Raw genomic sequence first — 12,368 nt, forward strand, 5'->3', positions numbered from 1 at the left:
TCTTACAGTATTCACCTACAGTTGACTAAGAATCAAGGAGTAAAATATAGGTCATTTATTTCTTTGGTATAATCAATGCTCCCAGCATCTTTTATTAAATAACATTTTTTTCCCATTATCTCAAAGTTCCCCTCTGTCTTAGTATCTACATATGCATGGGTCTTTTTCTAGGCTCAATTCTTTTCCCTCTCCTCTCATGTTTTGCCCTGTGCAAATACTAAGCTAACAAAAATACTGTCTGATCTTGGCATCTGATAGGGTGTGTTCTTAACTTGTCCTTGCGGAGCATCTTGGCTGTTCCAGGCCATTTTCTTGCCCATAAAAAGCTTAAAGTCAGATTGTCTGGTCTTTTAAAAAATATTTCTTTGATTAAAATTATATTATGTAGACATGTTTGGCAAGAAAGGAAAAATGTTTTTTGTTGTCTTTATTTCTATGACTATATCTTCATTTAGGTCTGAATTATTTAAAATCTCTCAATAACTTTTTTAAATCTAAAATAAAAAGTCTTTCACATCTAAACTAGATTTATCTCCATACATCTACATTACTGAAAAAGAGTATATTACATTTTCTATTTTTTTCTTGTATGCAGAAATGCAAATTATCTTTACTAGACTATCTTAATGTCAACAATTTTAGAGTAGAAAGAATTTATTATATAGATTAACCCATGGTAAATTTGTTTGTTCCTTCTAATTATTCATAAGTTTTGCTTATTTTGTTTCTTTACTTCTGAATATACTAAGAATTTTGTATATTTCTTGTTTCTAATTTTTAAACAGGTGCTTAAAATCTTTTTCACTAGTAAGGATATATTACTTTATGGCTAATCCTTCACTAAATTAAGGAAGTTACCTTCTATTGATTTGCCAAAAGCTTTATAATAAACAGAAATTGAATTTTACTAAATTATTTTCCTGCATCAATTCAGATAATCAAATAATTTATTTTCCCTCATCTGTTAACATAGTAAATTACATGAACAGAGTTTCTAATAAGCCAACTTTGTACTCCTGTAATAGGCTCAGGCTGGAGAAGATATTTTTCTTTTTTACGCATTTTCCGCTTCAATCTGTGAGTTTTTGCTTTGGATTTTCTGTTCCTGCATTTAATAGCAAGTTAGTAAAATCACATTTTTATATTCTGTCTGTGTGCCAGAATTAAATTGGATTTGAATGTGAGTAGGAGGGTATATACATTAGTAATCTATTACTGGGTAATAAATTATCCTAAAGAACAGTGATTTAAACTAACAAACATTTGTTTTCTAAGTTTATGTGTGACAGGAACTCAGGTGTAGTTGAACTGGGTGGGTTCTAAGGGTTTCTCATGAGGTTTGTTAGGATGTCAGCAGGGCCTGTGGTATCCACTTCCATTAGGGCCTCCTCACTTAACTGTTGGCAGGAAGCCTCAGCTGCTCACCACGGGAACCTCTATAGGCTTCTTAAATGACCTCATGGTATCATAGCTACCTTCTTCCAGAAGGAATAATTCAAGAGGATGAGAAAAAAGGAGCCAGATCTTTTATGAACTATTCTAAGTCCCATACCATCACTCCTGCTTTTTCTGTTAGAACTGCATTGTTAGGTTTAGCCCATCCTCAAGGGAGTAGAAATCAGGCTCTTCATTTTGAAAATTATCAAAGGAGTCTGTAAACATATTTTTTTTTACCTACCACAGAGAACTTCACCTACTCTGATTTCTGAGTCTGGGTTCATTTGTTGCCTGAATGCTTGGTAGATTTAACTTAGAAAACTACTGGAATTCAATATCTTGTCTGCACGGTTTTTAAGGGACCAATTCCATTCCTGTAATGGATAAAAGGCAACAAGGTTTTCTACTATTAATGAAATGTAAAACATTATTATAATTAAATCACTGCTTTCAATTTTTAGAATTTACTAGCATCCAGTTGCTTATACTGTTCCCTTAAGTTCTGCTATATCCATACTTATGTCTCATTTTTACTTTTAATATTATTTGCATCTACTTTTTACCTAATCTATCATTTCTGAGCCTTGAACATTTAATAGGAATTTGTAAAGAAAACAAATCATATGTTATTGATTCTACCATAATTTTTCATTTAATAAATTTCTACTCTTACCTTCTATTTCCGTTGGGTTAATTCTGTTGTTCATTTTCATCTTATATTGAAAGCTTGACTCATCAATTTTTATTTTATTTTTATTTATTTATTTTTATTTTTTTGACAGGCAGAGTGGACAGTGAGAGAGAGAGACAGAGAGAAAGGTCTTCTTTTGCCGTTGGTTCACCCTCCAATGGTCACCGCAGCCAGGAATTGAACCCAAGTACTCTGATGTGGGCCATGGGTGTCTGAATCACAAGGCTAAATGCCTGCTCCCCACTGTAAACATTTTTAACAAGAAACTATCTTTTACCAAAAAAAAGCACGAAAAAGAGGTTAATGTCATTTATATTTATCTACAGAAAGATCAGTTCTGGTCCCTGTCATTCCTTCATTTTGATCTGAGTTTCTGACTGGAATAGATTTCCTTTAGCCTGAAGGACTGTTTTTAGCATCATTTATAGTTAAAGTCTGATAGCAGACTTTAAATGTAAATGAACCCAGACTCAGAAATCAGAGTAGGTGAAATTCTCTGTGGTAGGTATTTCACCTGTAAATGTCTATAATGCCAACATTTTTGGTGGATTTAGGATTCCTGGTTATTTTCCTTTTCTTCAGAATCTAGAAGAGATAATTACATTGTCTTGTAGCCTCCATTATCTCTGATGAGAAATCAGTGTTTAACCCTATTATTGTTCCCTGATGTGTAATATAATGTGCCTTCCCCACATCCCCTTAGCTGTTTTGAAGATGTTTCCCTTGGAGCCAGTGCTGTGGTGTAGAAGGTTAAGCCTCTGTCTGCAGTGTCAACATCCCATATTGGCACCGGTTCAAATCCTCGCTGCTCCACTTCCAATCCAGCTCCCTGCTAATGCACCTCGGAAAGCAGCAGAGGATGGCCCAAGGGCTTGGGCCCCTGCACTCATGTGGGAGACCCAAAAGAAGCTCCTGGCTCCTGGCTTCTACCTAGCCCAGCACCAGCCGTATGGCCATTTGGGCAGTGAACCAGTGGATGGAAGATCCCTCTCTTTCTCTTCTTCTCTCTCTGTTTCTCTGCCTTTCACATAAATAAATCTAAAAAAAAAAAAAAAAGTTCTTAGGACAAGTGGTGTAGCGCAGAGTGTTAAGCTGCTACTTGCGACATTGGCATCCCATATTAGCATACTAGTTCAAGTCCAGGCTACTCTGCTTCTGATGTAGCTTCCTGGTAATGTACCTGGGAATAAAGAAGAAGACGGCCTATGTTCTTTGACCCTTGTTACTTATGTGGGAGATCAAGATGGAGTTCCTGACTTCCACCATCAGCTTGGCCCAGACCTGGCTGTTGCAGACATTTGGGAAGCACACCAACAATTAAAAGACCTCTCTATCTCTGCCTCTCTGCTTTTCAGATAAATAAATAAACAAATATTACGGGGGAAGAAAATATGTTCTCTTTGATTTTCAGCAATGTAATGTGCTAGTATGATTTTTTTTTTTGACAGGCAGAGTGGATAGTGAGAGAGACATAGACAGAGAGAAAGGTCTTCCTTTTTGCCATTGGTTCACCCTCCAATGGCCGCTGTGGCCGGCGCATCTCGCTGATCCGAAGCCAGGAGCCAGGTGCTTCTCCTGGTCTCCTATGGGGTGCAGGGCCCAAGCACTTGGGCCATCCTCCACTGCCTTCCCGCGCCATAGCAGAGAGCTGGCCTGGAAGAGGGGCAACCAGGATAGAATCCGGCGCCCCAACCAGGACTAGAACCCGGTGTGCCGGCGCCACAAGGCGGAGGATTAGCCTGTTAAGCCACGGCGCCGGCCTTTGCTAGTATGATTTTTACTCTGTTTATTGTGCTCAGAGTTTGTTGACTTCTGTGGTCTGTGGATTTTCTTCAATTTCCAAATCCCTTTTTTGTCTTTATTGCCTTTATTTCAGTTTTTTGAAAAACCATATTCATATCTATCATGAACAAAAACTTAAAAGGCAAAACTAGAAGACATGTGTCCTTCACCAAAGCAAAGCTGTGCTAAAGGTTCCAAACATTTCCATTCTTAAAATAAATATTTTCATTTTCCAATGTCTACTTTGATGTCTTCACAGTGTCGCAGGAAACTGAAGCCTATCATAAATTACAACTCTGCGTAGAGTCCCAGTTCGCTGTTTGGTAACCTACCACACCATATCCAGCTTGGTTCAGAGGAGGTACTACAGGGGGCGGAGCTTGTCTTTGGAGAGGCTGAGCACTGAATCCACCCATCCAAGCAGCAGAAGGTGACTGATCTTCTCTTCCTTATTGATTCCATGGTTGCCCACGTACTCTTTAAGGCAGTACTTGTCACCTATTTGCCATATACTGTCCATACTGTTGTAGGTTTCCACATCCTTGGCTCCAATGGCCCTACTGCTAGTTGACCTGTTGGAAGTTTTTAGTCAAACCAGGAGATTCTTTACCCCAATAGCATTTAACCACACGTCCTTCAATCATAGTCCCATTCACTGAAACAATGGCATGGGCAGCACTTTCATGGGCTGATAATCTGACAAATGAATAGCCCTTCTCTGGAAAAACTTTTTTCCATAACTTGCCCAAATGGAGAGAACATCTATCTTCTAAGTTGATCTGTTAACCCAGAAGCAATTCCTCCACAGTACAAGCACCGTTTTTTGGACTTGACTGGTTTACTACATCTTCAAATACCAACTGCTTAGTGTTGTTTTCTTGTGTGCTTTCAGTTGCAAGTGGTTTACATGTGGTCCAGTTAGCTCTGATTTGACTACCGCCCAACCACTGACCTCCCATATGTACAATTGCATTTTCTGTATCTACTTCATTGTAAAAAGACACAAAACCACAGCGTTTGGATTTTCCCACTGCCATGTCTTTAACCCCAGACATCTAATATTTTACCAAAGGGGGCAAATGCTGATTTAATATCTTCTGTTGTAATTTATAGACTCAAATGCAACAAACACGTGCAAGTGATTGGAGGTGTCTTTTCTCTGGTTACTTGGTGTTGGTGCCCAGCTTACTTTGACCTTTCCCAAAATTTTCCTCCCATTCCTAACAGCTAATGCAGCAGCTGCATCTCTGTTTTTAAAATTCCACAAAACAATATGGGTCATTGCTTGTAAGCTGCAAAACAGAAAATGCAACAGAAGAGTGAGCCTTCTATCAGGGTGCTCTGTTATCATTTTATAGGTTTTACAGGGTTCAATTTGACTGAGCAGCTGAAGTATAAGAACTTCTGTTACATCTTTACAGAGGTTACCTATGTGTAGAGTCCAGGGCTGCCTATCATATTCCATCATGGTGGGTGCAATGGAGGGGTCCCAGGACAAGGAGGAGGTCAGGGTTGGGAACAGGGGGGAGTAGAGAGGGCCTCCAAGGACCAGCTGGGGACAGAGGAAAAGGCACTGAATCCAGATCCTGGGCTGCTTATCCTAGCCTACTGCAGACACTGTGCTCCAACCAGGAGGAGCAGGAGGAAGAAGTGGATCCAAATCTTTCAATGCTCATATATCCAAATTATTATTCTGCTCCAATGTCTTGTCTCCTTCTAGGACTTCATTCACTCATATATTCTAACTCAACATGGGCTCATTCATACGAACCTTATTCATCTTTTTTCCCTCTCTGTAATTAATCTCACTGAACTTTTATAGCTTCCAATCTGCCATTTAACATATCCAGTGAATCTTTTCATTTCAGATATTTCGTTTTCTGTTCTACATTTTCCATCTGATTACTTAGATTTCTGCTTCTGTTGTGATTTCTTTCCTCTGCATGGATCATGCCCATGTTTTTCTTTAAATTCTTGGGCATATTCATCAAAGACTATTTAAAATAATCATCTGTGAATTCCATATTTTTGTCATCTTTGCACTTCTACTGCTTTCTCTCTTATAGACGTTTTCTTGCTTCCTGTCTGGTATTTTTTTTTTAATAGGTGGACACTGCAGGTGCTAAGTTGTTAACAATATTCAGTTCCTCCAAAACATGCTTTGTTTGGGCATCAAATGAATTTACTGGTAGCTCAATATGATACACATGAAGATTAGCTTTTCACTTTGCTAGAAATGGTCTAGAACTGCTCTTACTCAATAGGTAGAGTAGCCCTGGTTCTATGGCATAGATTTTGAGGTTTCAACTGATGCCCAAGTTGCTCAGCAAAGTCTCTCCAATTAGCCTGAATGAAAATTCTGTCAGCATGGGCGGCCTCCAGAATTTCCTCTTGGCGAATAGGCCCTGCATATATGGCGTCCTTCATTACAGGTAAAGAGCAAGGAGGACACCTACAAACAATTCAGCTCTTCCCGGTACCCAGCCTCACAAATTCTAGCTACTTCAGCAGGCATACACTCCAGTCACAGATTCCTCTATCTCACCAGACATCTGGTTTCTGTCAGGACTTTACTTCCCTAAACAACCATTTGTATAGCCAGGGTGAGTTCATCTCTTGGGATTCCCTTCTCTAAGCAATCAACCCCTATGCTTTGCCATCTAATGCTAAATAATATCAAGCTGCTTCATTTTACCCAGTATTATAGATTATAGACAGGTAAGTTTAATATCTATCTATTAAGATAGGACCTGGTCTTATGATACATCAAAATTAAATTTTAGGATAATATGTAGGATATATTATAAATATTTATATAAATTTATATATATAAAATATATAAATATTAGGATAATATTAATAAATATTTAATAAGAAAGTGGATAAATAAAAATGCAAAAGAAAAAATTTTAAACCAAGAATAGACTTCACAAAGAATATCTGCTAGCTTCTGGTTTCTTCCACTTATTTTCACATATTTGTACACATACATGTATATGAAATCTTTTTAAAAATTAGGATTAAATCAGTTTTATATCTTTTCTCACTTAAATATTATCTTGGTTAAAGTTCCCTGAACAAGCAATTTAAAATACTAATTTTCTGACTGATACACAGATTCTATTCAACTTCTTTATTTTTTCTCCAGGTAATTTATCATATATATATATATATATGATATATATGCCACATATATACATATATATATATTAAGTATCCCTCTTTTATAATATAGACTTTATGAAAGACATTTTTGACTATTTTGCTGACTACTATAACTTCAGAGTTCTCAAAATATACCTTCCTGATAGGCATTTAATGTTTGTTGCATTGAAAAATGACTATTACTATTTTCTTTTAGATTTTTATTTATTTACTTGACAGGTAGAGTTACAGACAGTGAGAGAGAGAGAGACAGAGAGAAAGGTCTTCCTTCTGTTGGTTCACTCCCCAAATGGTCACTATGGCTGGAACTATGCTGATCCAAAGCCAGGAGCCAGGTGCCTCCTCCTGGTCTCCCATGCTGGTGCAGCGCCCCAAGCACTTGGGCCATCCTCCACTGCCCCCCTGGGCCACAGCAGAGAGCTGGACTGGAAGAGGAGCAGTTGGGACTAGAACCCAGCACCCATATAGAATGCCGGCGCTATAGGCAGAGGATTAACCTAGTGCGCCACAGTGCCAGCCCCAAAAAATGACTATTACTATTACTATTAAGTAAAGATATGCAACATGATTTAGATAAGACAAAAAAAAAAAAAAACCCATTACCTATAGAAATAAAGGAGTCAAAAGAAAAAAAATGTGTTATGGTAGAAATAAATTGTGTTTTTCTATAATTTTGCTTTTTAGATGAAAGCTAAATTTTTTAAAATTTTTATTACTTTTTTAAAAGATTTTTATTTATTTATTTGAAAGGCAAGTTATATAGAGGCAGAGGCAGAGGCAGAGGCACAGAGAGAGAGAGAGAGAGAGAGAGAGAGAGAGAGAGAGAATATTCCATCTGCTGGTTCACTCCCTAGATGACCGCAATGGCAGGAGCTGCACAGATCCAAAGCCAGGAGCCAGGAGCTTCTTCCGAGTCTCCCACAAGAGTGCAAGGGCCCAAGAACTTAGGCCATCTTCTACTGCTTTCCCAGGCCATAGCAGGAGCTGGACTGGATGTGGAGCAGCCAGACTGGATCCGGCTCCTATGGGATGCCGGCACTGCAGACAGTGGCTTTACCTGTTATGCCACAGCACAGGCCCCTATTTATTTTCTTAAAAGGCAGAGAGAGGGGCCAGTGCTGTGGCATAGAAGGTTAAAGTCCCAGCCTGCAACACTAGGCATCCCATATGGGTGCCGGTTCTAGTCCCGGCAGCTCCAGTTCCAATTCAGCTCCCTGCTACTACACCTCAGAAAGCAGCTGTTGAGTGAACCAACAGATGAAAGACCTCTCTCTCTGGTCTATACCTCTCTCTCTAACTCTTTCAAATAAATAAAATGAATCTTTTTCTTTTTTTTTTTTTTTAAAAAAAAGGCAGAGACAGCGAGACAGGCAGACAGATTGATATCTGGTTCTCTCCTCAAATACCTACAACAGTCAGAGCTGAGACAGACTGAAGTCAGAAGCCTGGAACTCCTTCCATGTTTCCCAGGTGGGTGGCAGGAACCCAAGTACTTGAGCCATCATCTGCTGCCTCCCAGGATACATTAGCAGGAAGCTGGATCTTTAAAGGAGGAGCTGGAACCTGGTCTGGTGTGCCAGATATGGGATGCAGGAGTCCTAAGCGGTGGCTTAACCCACTGTGCCACAATGTCTGCCCCAAATGTTCTTAAAAAACAAACAAGCAATTACATATTAAACAAGAAGAAATCAGTGTAAAGTAGAAGGTAGGGGCTGGTGCTGTGGCGTAGCGGGTAAAACTACTGCCTGCAGTGCCAGCAACCCATGTGGGCACTGGTTTGAGTCCTGACTGCTCTACTTCCAATCCAGCTCTCTGCTATGGCCTGGGAAAGCAGTGGAAGATGGCCCAGAAGAAGCTCCTGGCTCCTGGCTTCGGTTTGGCCCAGCTTCAGCCACTGCAGCCATTTGGGGAGTGAACCAGCAGACAGAAGACCTCTCTCTCTTTGCCTTTGCCTTTCAAATAAATAAATAAATCTTAAAAAAAAAAAAAAAAAAGAAGGTAAACTGGGGTGACTTTATGATGGCCCTGAAAGCTCTCCCTCAATAGAGAGAAAAGAGAAGCACTATCTCTAACGGGTACAGTCAAAGCCAAGGAAATGAGATGGAAGACTACAGGACACTTTTTTTTTTTTTTTTTTTGACAGGCAGAGTGGACAGTGAGAGAGAGAGACAGAGAGAAAGGTCTTCCTTTGCCATTGGTTCACCCTCCAATGGCTGCCGCGGCCAGCGCATTGCGCTGATCCGAAGCCAGGAGCCAGGAGCTTCTCCTGGTCTCCCACGCAGGTGCAGGGCCCAAGCACTTGGGCCATGCTCCACTGCCCTCCCGGGCCACAGCAGAGAGCTGGACTGGAAGAGGAGCAACCAGGACAGAATCCGGTGCCCCGACTGGGACTAGAACCCGCTGTGCCGGCGCCGCAGGCAGAGGATTAGCCTAGTGAGCCGCGGTGCCGGCCTACAGGACACTTTTAAAAGAACATCAAGTACTGCAAGTTACTCCAGTACTGTCAGGCAAAGGTGCAACACAAGGATATCATTCACTGCTCTGCAAATCAGTTAAACACATGATGAAAATGGACCCAGCACAAAGTGTGGGAGACCATGTGGTAAAATGGAACACGTGGAAGGCACTCACATCACACTTGTTGTAAGATTCTGACCCTGTGCAAGAGGAAGGAAGATGAGGAAGGTAAGCTGGGAAGTCAAGAAGGGTAAGCTAGAAAGTAAAAAGCAAGTATACAGACTTGAATCTGTGAGCAGTTTCAAAAGAAATATTTTAAAGTAAGTTACTCATTTCAGAAAGCCTTAAAAATACAAAAAAAAAATTGAAACCACCCTTCTCACTATTTCCCTGACATTACTGAAAATTAAGATTTTGATATGATTTCTTTCCATTCTCTTTTTCTCAGCTTAGGGGTGTGTGTATGTATGTAACTATGGCTATTAAATTATACATATGTTCTGAATTTTTTAACCTACTACTGCTTTTTTCATATAATAGCATATTCTCCTTAAACACTGTAAAGGCCATATAATACTCCTATTTTATTGTGTTCAGATTAGGTGTAAGTGAAAAAAATACCTAAACTTTTTTATTTTAAATAGTAAAAAATTGCTTTATTTCTGTCTTCTACTCCCAACAGTTTAAAAATCTCATGCACTGTATCAGAATACTGCTGTTTTGTTCCAGTTTTAAAAAAAATCATCCTACTCCGCCCTCTCTTTAACTATATATTCATCTGAAATTGATGAGTATGAGTTGAGGATCTAAATTTATTCCATCCCTCCTTGAAACTGCTAACCAATCATGCTAATACTATTTCTTAAATAATTAATCCTGATGATAATTTGTAATGCTTCTTTTATCATTTGTTTGTATCACAAGTGAAATATAAGTAGATTATCAGTCTAAAGAAACAAAGGCATGTGAATGGCAGTAATAAAAATATTTCATCACTAAATTTTACTGAATGGTAACAGTTTTATACTTTGAACTCAAGAGATGAACAACTGCAATCCAAAACAAAAGTTATATTCATTTCAGAGCCCACTTATCTCTTTAAGTCACTGCAAAAATTAAACATACATAATCTCAGCTATACAAACCAGCGGCCACTGACAGCACAAGACAGTTTCCTATAAAACTGGATTTCTCTTGCTGGGTTTCAGTTACAGTTCCTTATAGGTCATTGTCTTCAACGAGAACAGTTGTCTGAGCAACTTCTCAGTTGTTCATACTTCAGTGACAGTGCTGGATGACAGAGTCCAACTGACTTAGAAAACTGATTTTAGACAAGTATAAAGACTTATTCTAGTCTTTAAAGCAAGATGTACTTCTATCCAAACAGACTGAAAATACAGAGAATTCACAACATTTCACAGCTCATTTTAGGAATCAGGATCCCGTACAGTCCTATCTTAATTCCTCTCTGCCCTCAACAGGTATGTTCAATAGGCTGGGATTTGAAAGCCTTATATCTGAGTTCTACAGCAAGCAAGCAAGCAGCCCAGCACAACACACCTTCTGTAAACCTGCAGCTGACTCACATCTCCTCTACAGTACATTGATAAGTGAGTCTGTCTAATCTTTTTTTTATTAATCAAAGCCTCATCTTTTTTTTTTTTTTTTTTTTTTTTTGAGGGAGAGAGGGAGAGGGAGATGGAGAGGGAGGAGAGGAAGAAGGGGAGAAAACCATGCTTTCTCAGACACATTAGCAGGGAGCTGGTCAGATGTGAAGCAGCTAGGACATAAACTGGCGCCCATACAGCATGCCTCTGTCAACCCACTACACCACAAGGGCCACAGTGTCGGACCCTCAAATCTTAAACAACCTGATTATATTTTGAAACAACGTAGTAAAGAAATCTAAAGCTCTTAACTTCTCAAACCTTATAAACATAAGAAAAAAGAAGATAATGTGAAGCTATTATATACTATGTATTTTTCCTTTTATTATATATAAAGGAAGGTGGGAGAGAAAAAAAGGTGAAAGAGGAAGAGAAATAAGTAAGAACAAGAAAAGAACGAGGACAAAAGTGAATAGAAAAAAATTCAGAGAGCATCAAAAGGTTAAGAGATCGAGTAGGAGGCTCGGTAGTTTTCCACTACAAACACTTGCACCATATAAATTTGAGCACTGTGAGAAATACTTATTTCACAATTTACAGCAAATTATCTCATGTCTTGTTTCAGACTAGATGAAAACGTGATTCCCTATTTAAAATACAAGTTGTAAGAAGTATATGTACTAAGAGACCAATGCATGTATTTGGGAGGCCACAGATTCTACCTAGGTAGTGAACAGAAGAGGTGCGTAAATAGTGATCAATTATAAAGGAAGTGTGTGTGTAGATACCCAACAGCAGTACGTTAGCTATCCAGAGGGATGTCTACTGGAGAAGGATTAAAACCAGGAATCGCTTTGGGAAGGGAGATATTACACTTCCTATGCAGGAGCTCAGAAACAGCTGGGTGAGAAACCCTCATCACTATTTTCAAAGAGCCAAAGACTGAAACCCAATTTCAGAGGCAGAACTGCAGGAAAAAAAGGAAAAGAAAATGATGAAAGAAACTGAAAAAGAAAACCAAAGCTTAAAAGGGCTGGAAACCAAAGTGGAGCAAGAAAGTAACACAGAAAGAAAAATGTACACACTGAAGCATTATGTGAAGGCCTGCTACTTAACAAAACAGAACTTTGCTCCTGATGTAGAATCCCCCCCAGTACTCAAGTCTGTAACTCAGAAATTTCCCTATCATCATGAACAGGATGAGAGGTGTAAACAGCTGTGCATATGCT

General features: G+C 39.1%; 1 protein-coding gene and 1 pseudogene across 1 annotated transcript in view; both read right to left on the reverse strand.

Annotated features, from left to right (window-relative positions):
• The window catches only part of RFX7 (regulatory factor X7), a 161,594-nt gene that overhangs the window by 126,987 nt on the left and 22,239 nt on the right, over positions 1-12,368 (reverse strand). The window lies entirely within an intron of this gene.
• LOC133769731 (nucleolysin TIAR-like) lies at positions 4,192-5,378 on the reverse strand (annotated as a pseudogene).

The sequence above is a fragment of the Lepus europaeus genome, chromosome 11 (genome assembly GCF_033115175.1).
Source record: "Lepus europaeus isolate LE1 chromosome 11, mLepTim1.pri, whole genome shotgun sequence".
In the NCBI taxonomy this organism is placed as follows: Eukaryota; Metazoa; Chordata; class Mammalia; order Lagomorpha; family Leporidae; genus Lepus; species Lepus europaeus.